The sequence below is a fragment of the Echeneis naucrates genome, chromosome 7, assembly GCF_900963305.1.
Source record: "Echeneis naucrates chromosome 7, fEcheNa1.1, whole genome shotgun sequence".
Classification (NCBI taxonomy): Eukaryota; Metazoa; Chordata; class Actinopteri; order Carangiformes; family Echeneidae; genus Echeneis; species Echeneis naucrates.
The window spans coordinates 25,412,975-25,427,532 of NC_042517.1; the positions used below are offsets into that span (position 1 = coordinate 25,412,975).

The following is a 14,558-nucleotide window of genomic DNA, read 5'->3' on the forward strand; positions in this document are numbered from 1 at the left end:
AGTCTTCGCAGAGAGAGGCATCTCTCTGATTTTCTGCACAATTTCATGCTTGTTTTTAAAGTCCACGAATAGGTGTTCTGAAATCTTAAGGAATGATTGTTTCATATAATCTCCATCTGTGAACGGTTTCCCATGCCTGACTATTTCCTGAGCGACCACAAAACTTGCATATGTAGTTGAATTTGCAGACTTCACCCACTTCTTGAAGTGATTTTTTGTCAGATCAGCCTTCCGCATCAGGTCCGAAACAGCTTTTTTTCTCTCTTCTCCCTCTGGATATTTTTCAGCAAAGGCTCTGTGTGTATTGTTGAAATGTCTTGCGACATTTGACCGTTTATTGTTAGACAGTTTTTCTCCACAAATTAGGCATACTGGTAGGCCACTCTCATCAGAGGTAAATGCAAATGAATCTGCCCAGGCATCATTGAATGTTCTATTTTCTTCAGATATGTTTCTTTTCTTACATTTCTCCATACTTGGCCTTGCTGGGGTTGAAAGTCGCAACAAATGGACAGCGTTTTGGCGGGTATACCGGCTTTCGCGAGTATGACGTTTATTTTGAGCGACGAAAAACAATAAAAGATATTTATTCTAATATGTCAAGATCACAATAATCTTCCAATTTAGAACTAAAATATTAAAGAACTAATACAAATAAAATACACTTCAATTAAATACTTAGTTTTTTTTTTAGTAATTTGTTTTCCCAAGCCATTCAGAGCCGCAGTATAAGGATGAAAGAGCCGCATGTGGCTCCAGAGCCACGGGTTGCCAACCCCTGCTCTAGAACAAAGAAAAGGAAGAAGGAAAAAAGAACAATGAATAAATCAGGCGTCTAAAACTCTCCTCCTCTTTTATATCAATGTGGCTGCTGCACTCCCTAAACATCAATGGTCTCCGCACTTGTGGCAGGATGAGCAATATACTAAGTAATCCAGCCTGCGATGTGCTTTGCCTCCAAGAGACTAGATGGGATGAGGACATCTCAAAAGCAGCAGCTAAGACATATAAAGGGAAAATGTATTATAATAATGGCACTAACAAGTCATGTGGAATAGCCACACTAATAAATCCCAATATTATAGAAAGAAGCGTATTAACATATACGGATAACAAAGGCAGAATATTAATTATAGATATTACAGTAAACAATAGTACCTTTAGAATAATTAATATTTATGCAAATAACTGTGAAAAGGAGAGGAAATAATTGTTTAACAAATTAGGGAGATGGATAAATAATAATCATAGGAGATTTTAATACCGTCTTATCCAAATCTGATATCTCAATAAACAACGTATATAAAAATGATACAAGTAGAACCACATTATATAATTTAATGAGTAATTATACCCTATTAGATGTATGGAGAATAAAAAATCAACTAAAAAGGGAATTCTTCCAGGAGGCAGGTGGTCAAAGGAAAACTCAAACAGTCTAGAATAGACCTTTGTCTGGCTGCAGCTGATATTATTAAAGAAATTAATAAAGTAACATACTTTTAATTCTTGGAGTGACCACGCCACAGTAGTGTGTCAGCTGGGGACAGTGGGAGAGATCAGGGGAGGAGGCACCTGGTGTCTCAACTCCAGTCTCTTGGCTGATCCAGCATATATCAAAAAAATAAAAAAACTACTTATTTATGCAAGAATAGAAATGCAATTAGATAATAATAGAACAACATTTTACAGTGACCCGTTCAAGTTTGTTAAAGGATTGTTTAGCCAGGAAAAGGGAGGGCAGCTTAAAGCCACAAAGATAGAAGTAGAAGAGTACCTGAGAAATACATATTCAGATTCAGAGCAGAATAGAGTAGTAGGACTTCCACCCGACATGCCACCATTAGGGGAGATAGATCAAGAAATGGATGTTAGACCACCTAGGTGGAAGGAGGTAGAGGAGGTAGTCAGGCGTGCGAAGGCTTCTTCGGGCCCCGGGCCAAATGGAGTCCCCTACCGGGTCTATAAAAGCGCACCTGATATCCTAAAGTTTTTGTGGAGGCAGTTAAGAATAGTTTGGAAAAAACAGTCTATTCCCAGAGCATGGAGTAGGGCAGGAGGTGTTCTTATTCCCAAGGAGAAGGAGTCTTCAGAGTTGAGTCAGTTTCGTATGATCTCTCTCCTGAATGTAGAAGGGAAGATTTTCTTTAGTGTAGTTGCACGGAGACTAGTTAGTTATTTAGAAAGGAATAGCTTAATAGATACTTCAGCACAGAAGGCAGGAATACCAGGTTTCGCAGGGTGTTTAGAGCACACTAGCATGATTTGGCATCAAATTCAGGCAGCCAAGAGTGAGCAAAGAGATTTGCATGTGATATTCTTAGACTTAGCAAATGCATTTGGGTCAGTTCCACATAGTCTTATTTGGGAGGCGTTTGATTATTTTAGAGTGCCTGGAGTAGTTGTCAATTTAGTAAGAAACTATTTCCAGGATATCAGGCTATGTTTAAGTACGGCAGGCTTTAAAACAGGTTGGCAGAGGCTAGAAATAGGTATTATGGCAGGGTGTACGATTTCTCCATTAGCATTCACAGTGGCAATGGAGGTAATTATTAGAGCCTCTAGGTGGGTTGTAGGTGGAGAGAGGCGGCAGGATGGGATGTGCCTTACACCAATTAGGGCATATAGATGATATGATGTTGATAACTACGACGGTGCCATGTATGAAAAGAATACTGGAGAGACTTAATAAAAACTTAAAGTGGGCTAGTATGAGAATCAAGCCTAGTAAGTCTAGAAGTATTTCAATAAGTAGAGGAAGATTAAGTGATCGAAAGTTTGTAATAGATGAAGAAGCAATTCCAATAATTAGGGAAAAACCAGTAAAGAGTTTAGGTAGGTGGTACAAGGCAGATTTGAATGACAGAGAACAGGTAGTGCAGTTTAGGAAAGATGTTGCTGAGGGACTGGACTGAACTTCCGGTAAAGTTGAAGTTGTGGTGTTTGCAGTTTGGATTGTTTCCTAGATTGATGTGGCCACTGTCAGTATATGAGATTCCAATATCTGCTGCAGAGAAAATGGAAAGACTAGTAAGCTTTTACATTAGGAAGTGGCTCGGGGTTCCGAGATGTTTAAGCACTGTGGAACTGTACAGGAAAGGCATACTACAGCTCCCAGTATCTAGTTTAGTGGAGGAGTTTAAATGTACTAAGGTTAGGACAGAGCTCCTGTTATCTGGGAGTAAAGACGTGGTTGTTAGTAAGCTGGTTCCAAACCCAACCAAGGGGAGAAAATGGAATCCAAGAATGGCAGTGCAGGAAAACAAAGCAACTCTTAGGCATACCGAGATTGTGGGTAATGTACAGATAGGCCAGGGAGGCTTGGGGCTTGGCTCAGGCAAACCGGTGTGGAGTAGTGTAGGTCTCAAAGAGAAGAGGAAGCTGGTTGTAGAGCAGGTGCGTAGACAGGAGGAAATATTAAGGAGTGCGAGGGCAGTGGCTCAGGCTAAGCAGGGACAGTTGTTGAACTGGGAAGGTGTAGAGAAGAAGAAGCTTAGTTGGAGTGTTGTATTAGTATTATTGTATTAGTTGCTGTGGAGTATGGAGGAAAGTAGAATTAGATTTCTGATAGGGGTAACATATGATGTCTTGCCAACTCCCCAGAACCTAAAGCTCTGGGTAAATGGAGACCCGTTATGTTCATTGTGTTCAGGTACTGCAACTCTAAAGCACATTTTGTTGTAAGGTTAGTCTTTCACAAGGCCGATATACGTGGCGACATAACCAGGTTTTAAAAAGCTTAGCTGCAGGTATTGAAGATATACGGAGGCAGGCAGTTTTAGGAAGATCTAAGACAAAGAGAGTTGCAATACAGTTTGTTAAGGAAGGAGGGAAAGTTAATAGGATAATGAGGAAGCAAGGCCGTTTAGAGGATGCTAGTGACTGGGAGCTGCAGGTAGATTTAGGAGGAAACCATGTGGTTCCCCAGGAAATAGCCTGCACAAAGCTAAGGCCTGATATAGTTTTGTGGTCTAGGAGTAGAAAGAAAGTATATTTCATAGAGCTGACTGTGCCTTGGGAGGATTTAGTTGAAGAAGATTATGAAAGGAAAAAGCTCAGGTATGCAGATTTAGGTAAGGATGCTGAGCAGCGAGGATGGAAGGTTAGGATTTGTCCAGTGGAAGTAGGATGTAGAGGGTTTGTAGCCAGATCTGTTGGTGCTTTGTTGAGAGAGTTAGGAGGAAGTGGCCAGAGGGTGAGGAAAATAGTGAAGGAAATGTCAGATGAGGCAGTAAGATCTAGTCAGTGGATTTGGGTTAGAAGAGGTAATAGTAGCTGGGGGCCCAGCAGGGGGAGCTCTTAAGATAGACAGACTCTAGGGAGAAGCAGAGGAAGAAATCCAGGAAGGGGAAGTGTATTTAAGTCGGGGATGTGGCCTGTTTGAGCCTCTTTGCCACCATGCGGTTAGTCCAAGTGAGTCGGCTTGTGTTGGTGTGTTGATTTTACTTGAATATAGGATTGTGTAGATGAGGTTAGTCGCTGAATCTGCTAGTGTAGCTTGTAGCTTGTAGCTTGTAGCTTTTACTGCCTCCACCTCCTGCACCCTCTATACTTTCATGCCCCCTACCCGAACCAGGGTCTGTATCCCATCCCTACTTTTATCTCCACCTCTTCTATTTCTCCCCCCCTACCCGAACCAGGGTCTGTATCCCCACCCCGCTTTCACTGGTGCAGTTGGTGAGAGGTCAGAGTAGGTGATAGTAGTGCTGTTTGAGATAGTTGTCTTTGTGTGAGGAGTGGTGATGGCTGGCATTAGGGGGGTGACGCTGGGATGCCAGTGTTCACGGTCTAGCCTTCTGATGGTGTTGTGGGCCTAACTAGATGAAACACCAGTGAAAGGAGGTTCCCACCTGATGACCCCGAAGACATGATAGTTATCACCACTCAGTGACCTAGTTGGATATCTTTTGTAGGGAACATAGAGCAGTGTGAAAATTTGTTGGTAGGAGGGTGTTCACTGAGTCTGGTCCATTTTTTTTGTCGCACAAGTTTCTTGTGTTTCTCTAAAAAAAATAATCATATAAAAAAATGGGATAGTATAAAGGAAAGAATCAAAAGAGCAAATATTAATTATAGCAAAGAGAAAAGATGGAAAGAAAAACAGGAGGAACAAAACATCATAAAGAAACTTGAAGAACTGATATTACTGGATCACCAAAGAAATAGAGACTGTGGAATGTATGAAGTATATAAAAATCAATTAAATATTTTAGAAAGGGAAAAATGCAAAGGGGCAGCAATCAGATGCAGATTCCAAAATATAGTTGAAGGGGAAAATTGTTCAACTTTTGTCTTGGGAATGGAAAAACAAAAACAGAATAAAACCATAATTGAAGAGCTAAAAGATAAAGACAATAACACCCATAAAGACAAAATAAAAATACTTGAAATCATAACAGAATACTATGCAAACTTGTTCAAAGAAGAAGGCAGCGAAAATAAGAAAACGGAAGAAATAATTGCCCACATAGACAGAGAGATAAGCGAGAATGACAAAACATGGTGTGATAGCAAATTAACAATAAAAGAAATAGAAAATGCAATTAAAAAGTTAAACACAAACAAAATTCCAGGGAGTGACGGCCTAACTGCCGACTTCTACATGACTTTCAGTGAGCAGATGGCCCCCCTGTTGCTGGACCTCTATCAAGCCATCCAGGACAGTAAACAGACACCAAAAGGTATTATAACTTTAATATATAAGAAAAAAGCAGATAGAAATAACATAAGCAACTACAGACCAATAAGCCTCCTCAATACAGATTACAAAATCCTTACAAAAACCCTGGCGAATAGACTAAAACAAACCTTAAATCAAGTAATCAGCACAAATCAAGCATACAGCATTCCAAACAGAGATATACAGGATACAATACACACAATCAGAGACACAGTTAGAGCGATGAAGGTACAGGGGGGCCATCTGCTCACAATAGATCTGGAAAAAGCTTTTGATAGGGTGGAGCACAATTTCTTGTTTAAAGTGCTAGGGAAAATGGGTTATGGTGAGGTGTTTATTGATTGGGTGAAAATATTGTACAGAGATGCACATAGTGTAATTAAATGTAATGGGTTTTTAACAGACAGTTTCAGAATAGGGAGATCAGTACGGCAGGGCTGCCCTCTGTCAGCCCTGCTCTATAGCATAGCAATAGAACCAATGGACAAGCAATTTTAAAAGACAAACACATTTTAGGAATACGCACACCAGCAAACAGGACAGTCAAAATAACCCAGTATGCAGACGACATCACTATCACAGTTAAATCAGGGGAATCTATTGATAGAATATTAGAACATTTCAAAACGTACAGTGCAGCATCAGGAGCAAAAATAAACACACATAAATCAGAATTAGGAACATTAGGTCACAACCATAACATTGTAAATAAATGGGGTTTTAGCGTTAATAATGGGAGCAGGAAGATACTGGGGGTGTATATAGGGGTGCACGAGGGTGAGGATAGGGACAGAGGGTGGAGGGAAGTTATAGGGAAAATAAAAAATGTTTTAAATTTGTGGAAGAGTAGGGGGCTGTCTTTGAAAGGAAAGGTAATTGTAGTTAATGCTCTAATACTGTCAAAAATTAATCACCTTTTGGGAACCTGTGAGCTGCCGCAATGGGCCCTAAATTCTTTGAATGCAGCAGTCTCCTCCTTTTTATGGAGGGGAAAGGGAAATTCGATCGCTCACAGAGTGTTAATTTCTAATAAGAGGGAGGGGGGCTTAGGACTAATTGATATCTGTGCAAAAAAAGACGCACTTAGAGTCAAAATTGTTAAGAACTTTCTCGATCCGGATCGGCAGTACCCCTGGGAGGACTGGATGGCGAGCTACCTGGCCGAGTACGGGGAGAGAGACGCATACAATCTGTGTGTTATCCTCCCCGGAAAAGCCAGGAGTCACCTACCCGGCTTCTACCAGGAGGTACTCGAGGCGTGGGGCAAAATCCTGCCCCATCTCTGGCCAAAGTGCAGTAACAAAGAGCACGTGCTGCAGTTACCTCTCCTTGACTGTCCTTTTTTCTTGTGTGGGGGAAGGGCACTTGTCTGCGGCGCTATGAGAGCCGCGGGTTTGACCAGGGTGGGTGACATAGTAGATGGGAGTGGGATTTTCAATGTTAATTCAATATGTGACAAACTAAAGACAAAGAATGTGAGTTATAGAAAAGAAAATATTAGAAGATTAAAAGAAAAATTTGAACAGGCCCTCGACCCCACGTGGCGGGGCCTATTAAAACAAAAAGAGAGGGGAAGCGGAGATGCCCTTCAGCAGTTCCAGTTCAAATGGAAAGACAAAGCAAAAGACTTGAAGGAGACAAAAACAAGGACCTGGTACCAGTGGCTCATTTCACATATCCAAAGGACTCCCACAGAAGAAAAACATTGGAAGATAGCATACCCAGACATGGATACCACCGCAATATGGACCTTTTTGGATATACCACTAATGGACAGTAAAACAATAACAATGGACTTCAATATAAGACACAGAAGAATACACACCGGAATCATTCTACATCAGATTAACAAGAACAAGTTTTCACGGACATGTACAGTTTGCAATCAGGAACCGGAGGATTTGGATCATTTATTTTTTGCATGCACACAAACCCTGCCATTACAACACCGAGTCAAATCAATACTACAAACACACTGCAATTGCAAACCACTTAGCAACACGCTCTGGAAATGGAACTGGACATTTGGACTAACAAAAAACATCCAAGACAGAACATCTCGTTCGTTGGTTGTCTGATGTTCATTTTGTTTTGTTTACTAAATAGAACCATAGTCTTGTGCTGGTTGTTTTAGGTTTGTTGAACTCAGTGTTTTTGTGGCTGTGTGTCTTCTTGTCTCAATTTTGTAGTGGTGGTTATTTTCAATTTGCCTGTTTCAGGTTTTTTTTTAACTCTCAGTGTTATTGTGGCTGTTTTTTTTTTTTTTATTGTGGAGTGGTGTTTGTCTTCAACATGTTTGTTTTGGTTTTTTTACACTCAGTGTTATTGAGGCTGGGTGTCTTCTTGTTTTAATCTTGGAGTGGGTTTTGTCTTAAACATGTCCGTTAATATGTCTGTCCTTGAATGTTTTGTAAAATAAGATTTGTGATATATTTTTGATGATAAAACAGAAAAAAAAAAAACACGCCTGACCTTGTCCGATCCCGGAAGCTAAGCAGGGTCGGGCCTGGTTAGTACTTGGATGGGAGATCGCCTGGGAATACCAGGTGCTGTGAGCACTTTTCACTTTGTGGACAAAAGAGGGCATTGTTGCTTAGAACCATTCAACTTGAATTCATTTGGAGCATTGTTGCACTTTTTGACACATCACTGATCGCATTAAAAAAGTGCAATTCTCTTCTCCTATCTAATAATTGTCACTATGTGAGCAAAAGGAAAAAGGAAACAGTTGAATAATAGACAAACAAGTGAGTGAACACACTGAAGAAAATAGCAAGGGACTTGAAAGTAAGACAGAAGCAAAGCAGTTGGAATCAAGACTTTCTGAAATACGCATATCGGTTGAGAGCAGGCATGAAGTTGGGTTTTGTGTCTCACATTAACGCTTACGGCCACACCACCCTGAACACGCCCGATCTCGTCCGATCTCAGAAGCTAAGCAGGGTCGGGCCTGGTTAGTACTTGGATGGGAGACCACCTGGGAATGCCAGGTGCTGTAAGCTTTTCACTCAGCAGTTTCTACAAAATAGGATGCACAGCCGTCTCACCTTTTAGGTTGTCACTGTGTCATATGAGGTAAAGAGAGGATTCCAAACAGAGAACTATAGTGAAGGTACCAAGTCACGAACGACCGTTCTTGTCTTCAACATGCTCAGAAAAACCCTGCATTCAAGCAGGACGTGAAAAATTGTCGGTATCTCTTGCTGTTCCTCTCCACGGAAATCTTTAGTAAAAGGCAAAAGATTTGTACGATTTGAAGAGAATCCAGAGTCTGCTGAGTTTGGAAGTCATGCTCCTGCCTGTCACAGCGACGTGCACTTCATTCATGGTCTTTTATTTATTTTCTTCTTTTTTTTATTTTCAATACAAAATGACAGAAATTGAGTTTTATATGCACACCTTCATTTAAATGTTGAGAAAAGTTTAAGAATGGAAACTGTAACTTCATCACAAAATTCCCCTTTCAATCGACAATGACAAACGCAAGGCATGATGGGATTGGAGTCTTTACCTTACCGGTTCTGATACTTTTTTCTAAAATGCATATCAAACCAGATTTCAAATAAATGTATGCTTTGGAAAACCATCACACAGATGTCGGCCTGCCTCTTCACTGTAAAATAAAACACAAGTCGTTCAACAGTACTGTTTGTTTGGAGCATCAACGGAGACACAGAAGATAATGACTCTTTAAAGGGACTAAAAATGTGGCATGCTGCGGTTTACGGCCATACCTCCCTGAATGCGCCCGATCTCGTCTGATTTCGGAAGCTAAGCAGGGTCGGGCCTGGTTAGTACTTGGATGGGAGACCGCCTGGGAATACCAGGTGCTGTAAGCTATTTTCCCCTTTGCGGACAAAAGAGGGCATTGTTGCTTAGAACCATTCAACTTGAATTCATTTGGAGCAATGTTGCACTTTTTGACACATCACTGATCGCATTAAAAAAGTGCAATTCTCTTCTCCTATCTAATAATTGTCACTATGTGAGCAAAAGGAAAAAGGAAACAGTTGAATAATAGACAAACGAGTGAGTGAACACACTGAAGAAAATAGCAAGGGACTTGAAAGTAAGACAGAAGCAAAGCAGTTGGAATCAAGACTTTCTGAAATACGCCTATCGGTTGAGAGCAGGCATAAAGTTGGTTTTTGTGTCTCACATTAACGCTTACGGCCACACCACCCTGAACGCGCCCGATCTCGTCCGATCTCGGAAGCTAAGCAGGGTCGGGCCTGGTTAGTACTTGGATGGGAGACCGCCTGGGAATACCAGGTGCTGTAAGCTTTTTTCCCCTTTGCGGACAACAGAGGGCATTGTTGCTTAGAACCATTCAACTTGAATTCATTTGGAGCATTGTTGCACTTTTTGACACATCACTGATCGCATTAAAAAAGTGCAATTCTCTTCTCCTATCTAATAATTGTCACTATGTGAGCAAAAGGAAAAAGGAAACAGTTGAATAATAGACAAACGAGTGAGTGAACACACTGAAGAAAATAGCAAGGGACTTGAAAGTAAGACAGAAGCAAAGCAGTTGGAATCAAGACTTTCTGAAATACGCATATCGGTTGAGAGCAGGCATAAAGTTGGTTTTTGTGTCTCACATTAACGCTTACGGCCATACCACCCTGAACGCGCATGAGCCAGGTACGACGTAACCAGCGACTGCGGGAGAGAGAACAGAGAGGATCGCGGACCTCTGATTATTTCAAACTTCTTTTCAGTTTATTTTTTTTCATTACATCTTACTTTTCCGTGCGTACTTTGTTTGTTCTTTGCTTGGACATTCCCCCCGGCAGTTTTTACTGTCCGGGGGAGGTTTATTTTCGTTCTTTCTCATGAATATTCGGACGGACTTAATGGCGACGGACGCGGAACAGAATACTCTGACGAAGAAAATGGATCACGGACATAAAACAGGGCGAGACGAAACGGAAGACGTAAATGAATGGAATATTGTTGAAACAAAAGAACAGAGAGGGAAAAGGAAGAGCTTGGAGAAACAGAGTCGATTGCAGAACTCGGGAACAGCTGATCCAACAGCTGACACGTCAGCAAGAGGAGAGAGAGAGGAGGAAGAGCTGCGAGCAGCACTGTCAGCTGTGACAGGCAGAGGTCGGAGGAGTGAGACCGGAGGAGCAGTGAGGGAGGCCAGAGAAGGAGATCGGACCAAGCCTGGACTCCATGGAGCCCCGGGAGACGCTGTGGACAAGGAGAGAGAGAGAAACGGGAGAGCTGCCGGAGAGAGACAACAGCAACAGGACAAGATGAAGCAGGCGGTAGGAATCACCTATGATCGCAACCTAACGGCCAGCCTCGAAGTGACCGGACAGGACGAGGTCCCGGTCCTGGAACTAATGAGAGCTATTCGTGCTCTGTGTGGGGGGCTTATTGCCTGCAGAGCCACCGGTGCCAGAACATATGAGATAACAATGTCTCATGCCAAGGGGAAGGAGCGGCTTCTAGACGGATTCAAAATAGGTAACACCAGTATTCTAGTTAAAGACCTGTGTAACGATGAGCTGATGGTGTCTTTTCTAAATTTGCCTGCTTATATTTCTGATGAGGAAATCCTGCAGAAGCTTGAGGGGTGGGGTGTTTCGGCTGCATCCGCAATTAGGAGGAGGATGTGGCCGGGCACACAAGTAGCTGATGGAACAAGATTTTTAAAAGTAAAATTTACTGATCAAGTTCAATCTTTACCTTACTCAGTTAGATTTGAAACAGCAATGGGGCCTGAATACTTTAGAGTTATCCACGACAGACAAACAAAAGTCTGCAGGATGTGCCTCCAGCCAGGACACATCCTGAGAGAGTGCCCAGAGTTCTCCTGCCACAAGTGTGGAGTCCAGGGACACTATGCAAGGGAGTGCAGCAGACAACAAAAAAACAACAAAAAATGTGAGGTGTGCTGCAACCTGATGGAAGCTTGCAGTTGCAATTATAGTGAATCTGATGTGGTGGCGGGGTCCGGGTCGGAGGCTCTGTCAACAGAGGCGGAGGAGGAAGCTGAAGAGGCCGGTGAGGGGGGCAGCGGCACCGTTGAAGGGGCTGGCAGAGAGGGTCTCCCCTGGAGGAGGGTTCCGAGCCCCCCAAAAGATGCACAGTGCCTGGCCACAAAGCTGGGGGAGAGTGGAGAGGGGCTGAGCCCAGGCTCAGGCCCCCGAGAGGGAGGAAGGGGCAGGAGTGGCGACGGGCCCGCAGAGGGGCCGGAGCCATCTTCAGCCCTGGAATCAATGGAAGTGGGGGAGACCCTGAGTGACCTGCAGCAGGCGGCAGCCGCACCCCTCAGAGCGCCGGCCTTAACCTCCTCCCAGGCTCTCTGCCAGCGGGGGAAATCGGACAGTGACTCGGAGATGGACGTCGCCACCATACAGAGCATCAGAAAGCAGCACACCTCGAACACAACCTCCAGAACAAAAAAAAGGAAGAAGGAAAAAAGAACAATGAACAAATCGGGCGTCTAAAACTCCTCTCTTGTTTTATACCAATGCTGCTGCTGCACTCCCTAAATGTCAATGGTCTCCGCACTTGTGGCAGGATGAACAATATACTAAGTAATCCAGCCTGCGATGTGCTTTGCCTCCAAGAGACTAGATGGGATGAGGACACCTCCAAAGCCGCAGCGAAGACATATAAAGGGAAAATGTATTATAATAATGGCACTAATAAGTCATGTGGAATAGCCACACTAATAAATTCTGTTATTTTAGAAAAAAGCGTATTAACATATAAGGATAATAAAGGTAGAATATTAATTATAGATATTACAGTAAACAATAGTATCTTTAGAATAATTAATATATATGCCAATAACTGCGAAAAGGAGAGGAAAGAATTATTTAACAATTTAGGGAGATGGATAAATAATAGAACGATAATTATAGGGGATTTTAATACTGTACTATCTCAATCTGATATCTCAATAAATAACGTTTATAAAAATGATACTAGCAGAACCACACTATATAATTTAATGAGCAACTATAATCTATTAGATGTATGGAGAATACAAAACCAACTAAAAAGGGAATTCTCCCGGAGGCAGGTGGTCAAAGGGAAGCTTAGACAGTCCAGAATAGACCTTTGTCTGGCTGCAGCGGATATGATCAAAGAAATTAATAAAGTAACATACACGTTTAATTCATGGAGTGACCACGCCACAATAGAGTGTCAGCTGGGGACAATGGGTGAAATCAGGGGAGGAGGCACCTGGTGCCTCAACTCCAGTCTCTTGGCTGATCCAGCATATATCAAAAAAATAAAGAAACTACTTAATTATGCAAGAATAGAAATGCAATTAGATAACAATCATATAAAAAAATGGGATAGTATAAAGGAAAGAATCAAAAGAGCAAGTATTAATTATAGCAAAGAGAAAAGATGGAAAGAAAAACAGGAAGAACAAAACATAAGAAAGAAACTGGAAGAAGAACTGATATTACTGGATCAACAAAGAAATAGAGACTGTGGAATGTTTGAATTATATAAAAACCAATTAAATATTTTAGAAAGGGTAAAGTGCAAAGGGGCAGCAATCAGATGCAGATTTCAAAATATAGTTGAAGGGGAAAAATGCTCAGCTTTTTTCTTAGGAATGGAAAAACAAAAACAAAGTAAAACCATAATAGAAGAGCTGAAAGATAAAGACAATAACTCTCACAAAGACAAAATAAAAATACTTGAAATCATAACAGAATATTATGCCAACCTGTTCAAAGAAGAAGGCAGCGAAAATGCGAAAACGGAAGAAATAATTGCCCACATAGACAGAGAGATAAGCGAGAATGACAAAACATGGTGTGATAGCAAATTAACAATAAAAGAAATAGAAAATGCAATTAAAAACTTAAATCGAAACAAAAGTCCAGGGAGTGACGGCCTAACGGCCGACTTCTACATGGCTTTCAGTGAGCAGATGGCCCCCCTGTTGCTGGACCTCTATCAAGCCATCCAGGACAGTAAACAGACACCACAGTCACTTACAAAAGGTATTATAACTTTAATATATAAGAAAAAAGGAGATAGAAATAACATAAGCAATTACAGACCAATAAGCCTCCTCAATACAGATTACAAAATCCTTACAAAAACCCTGGCGAATAGACTAAAACAAACCTTAAATCAAGTAATTAGCACAAATCAAGCATACAGCATTCCAAACAGAGATATACAGGATACAATACACACAATCAGAGACACAGTTAGAGAGATGAAGGTACAGGGGGGCCACCTGCTCACAATAGATCTGGAAAAAGCTTTTGATAGGGTGGAGCACGATTTCTTGTTTAAAGTGCTAGGGAAAATGGGTTATGGTGAGGTGTTTATTGATTGGGTGAAAATATTGTACAGAGATGCTCGTAGTGTAATTAAATGTAATGGGTTTTTAACAGACAGTTTCAGAATAGGGAGATCAGTACGGCAGGGCTGCCCTCTGTCAGCCCTGCTCTATAGCATATCAATAGAACCACTGGCACAAGCAATTTTAAAAGACAAACACATTTTAGGAATACGCACACCAGCAAACAGGACAGTTAAAATAACCCAGTATGCAGACGACATCACTATCACAGTTAAATCAGGGGAATCTATTGATAGAATATTAGAACATTTCAAAACGTACAGTGCAGCATCAGGAGCAAAAATAAACACACATAAATCAGAATTAGGAACAGTAGGACACAACCACAACATTGTAAATAAATGGGGTTTTAGCGTTAATAATGGGAGCAGGAAGATACTGGGGGTGTATATAGGGGGGCACGAGGGTGAGGATAGGGACAGAGGGTGGAGGGAAGTTATAGGGAAAATCAAAAATGTTTTAAATCTGTGGAAGAGTAGGGGGCTGTCTTTGAAAGGAAAGGTAATTGTAGTTAAT

General features: G+C 41.6%; 4 non-coding genes across 4 annotated transcripts; 3 read left to right on the top strand and 1 right to left on the bottom strand.

Annotated features, from left to right (window-relative positions):
* Window positions 1-8,563: 8,563 nt before the first annotated feature.
* LOC115046899 (5S ribosomal RNA) lies at window positions 8,564-8,682 on the top strand. Its single transcript, XR_003840974.1, has one exon. It is a non-coding gene; the product is annotated as a 5S ribosomal RNA (ribosomal RNA).
* A 157-nt stretch (window positions 8,683-8,839) lies between these two features.
* Window positions 8,840-8,952, bottom strand: LOC115046912 (U5 spliceosomal RNA). Its single transcript, XR_003840984.1, has one exon. It is a non-coding gene; the product is annotated as a U5 spliceosomal RNA (small nuclear RNA).
* A 448-nt stretch (window positions 8,953-9,400) lies between these two features.
* On the top strand, window positions 9,401-9,519 carry LOC115046897 (5S ribosomal RNA). Its single transcript, XR_003840972.1, has one exon. It is a non-coding gene; the product is annotated as a 5S ribosomal RNA (ribosomal RNA).
* A 326-nt stretch (window positions 9,520-9,845) lies between these two features.
* On the top strand, window positions 9,846-9,964 carry LOC115046873 (5S ribosomal RNA). The gene has a single exon (XR_003840949.1). It is a non-coding gene; the product is annotated as a 5S ribosomal RNA (ribosomal RNA).
* The last annotated feature ends 4,594 nt before the right edge of the window (window positions 9,965-14,558 follow it).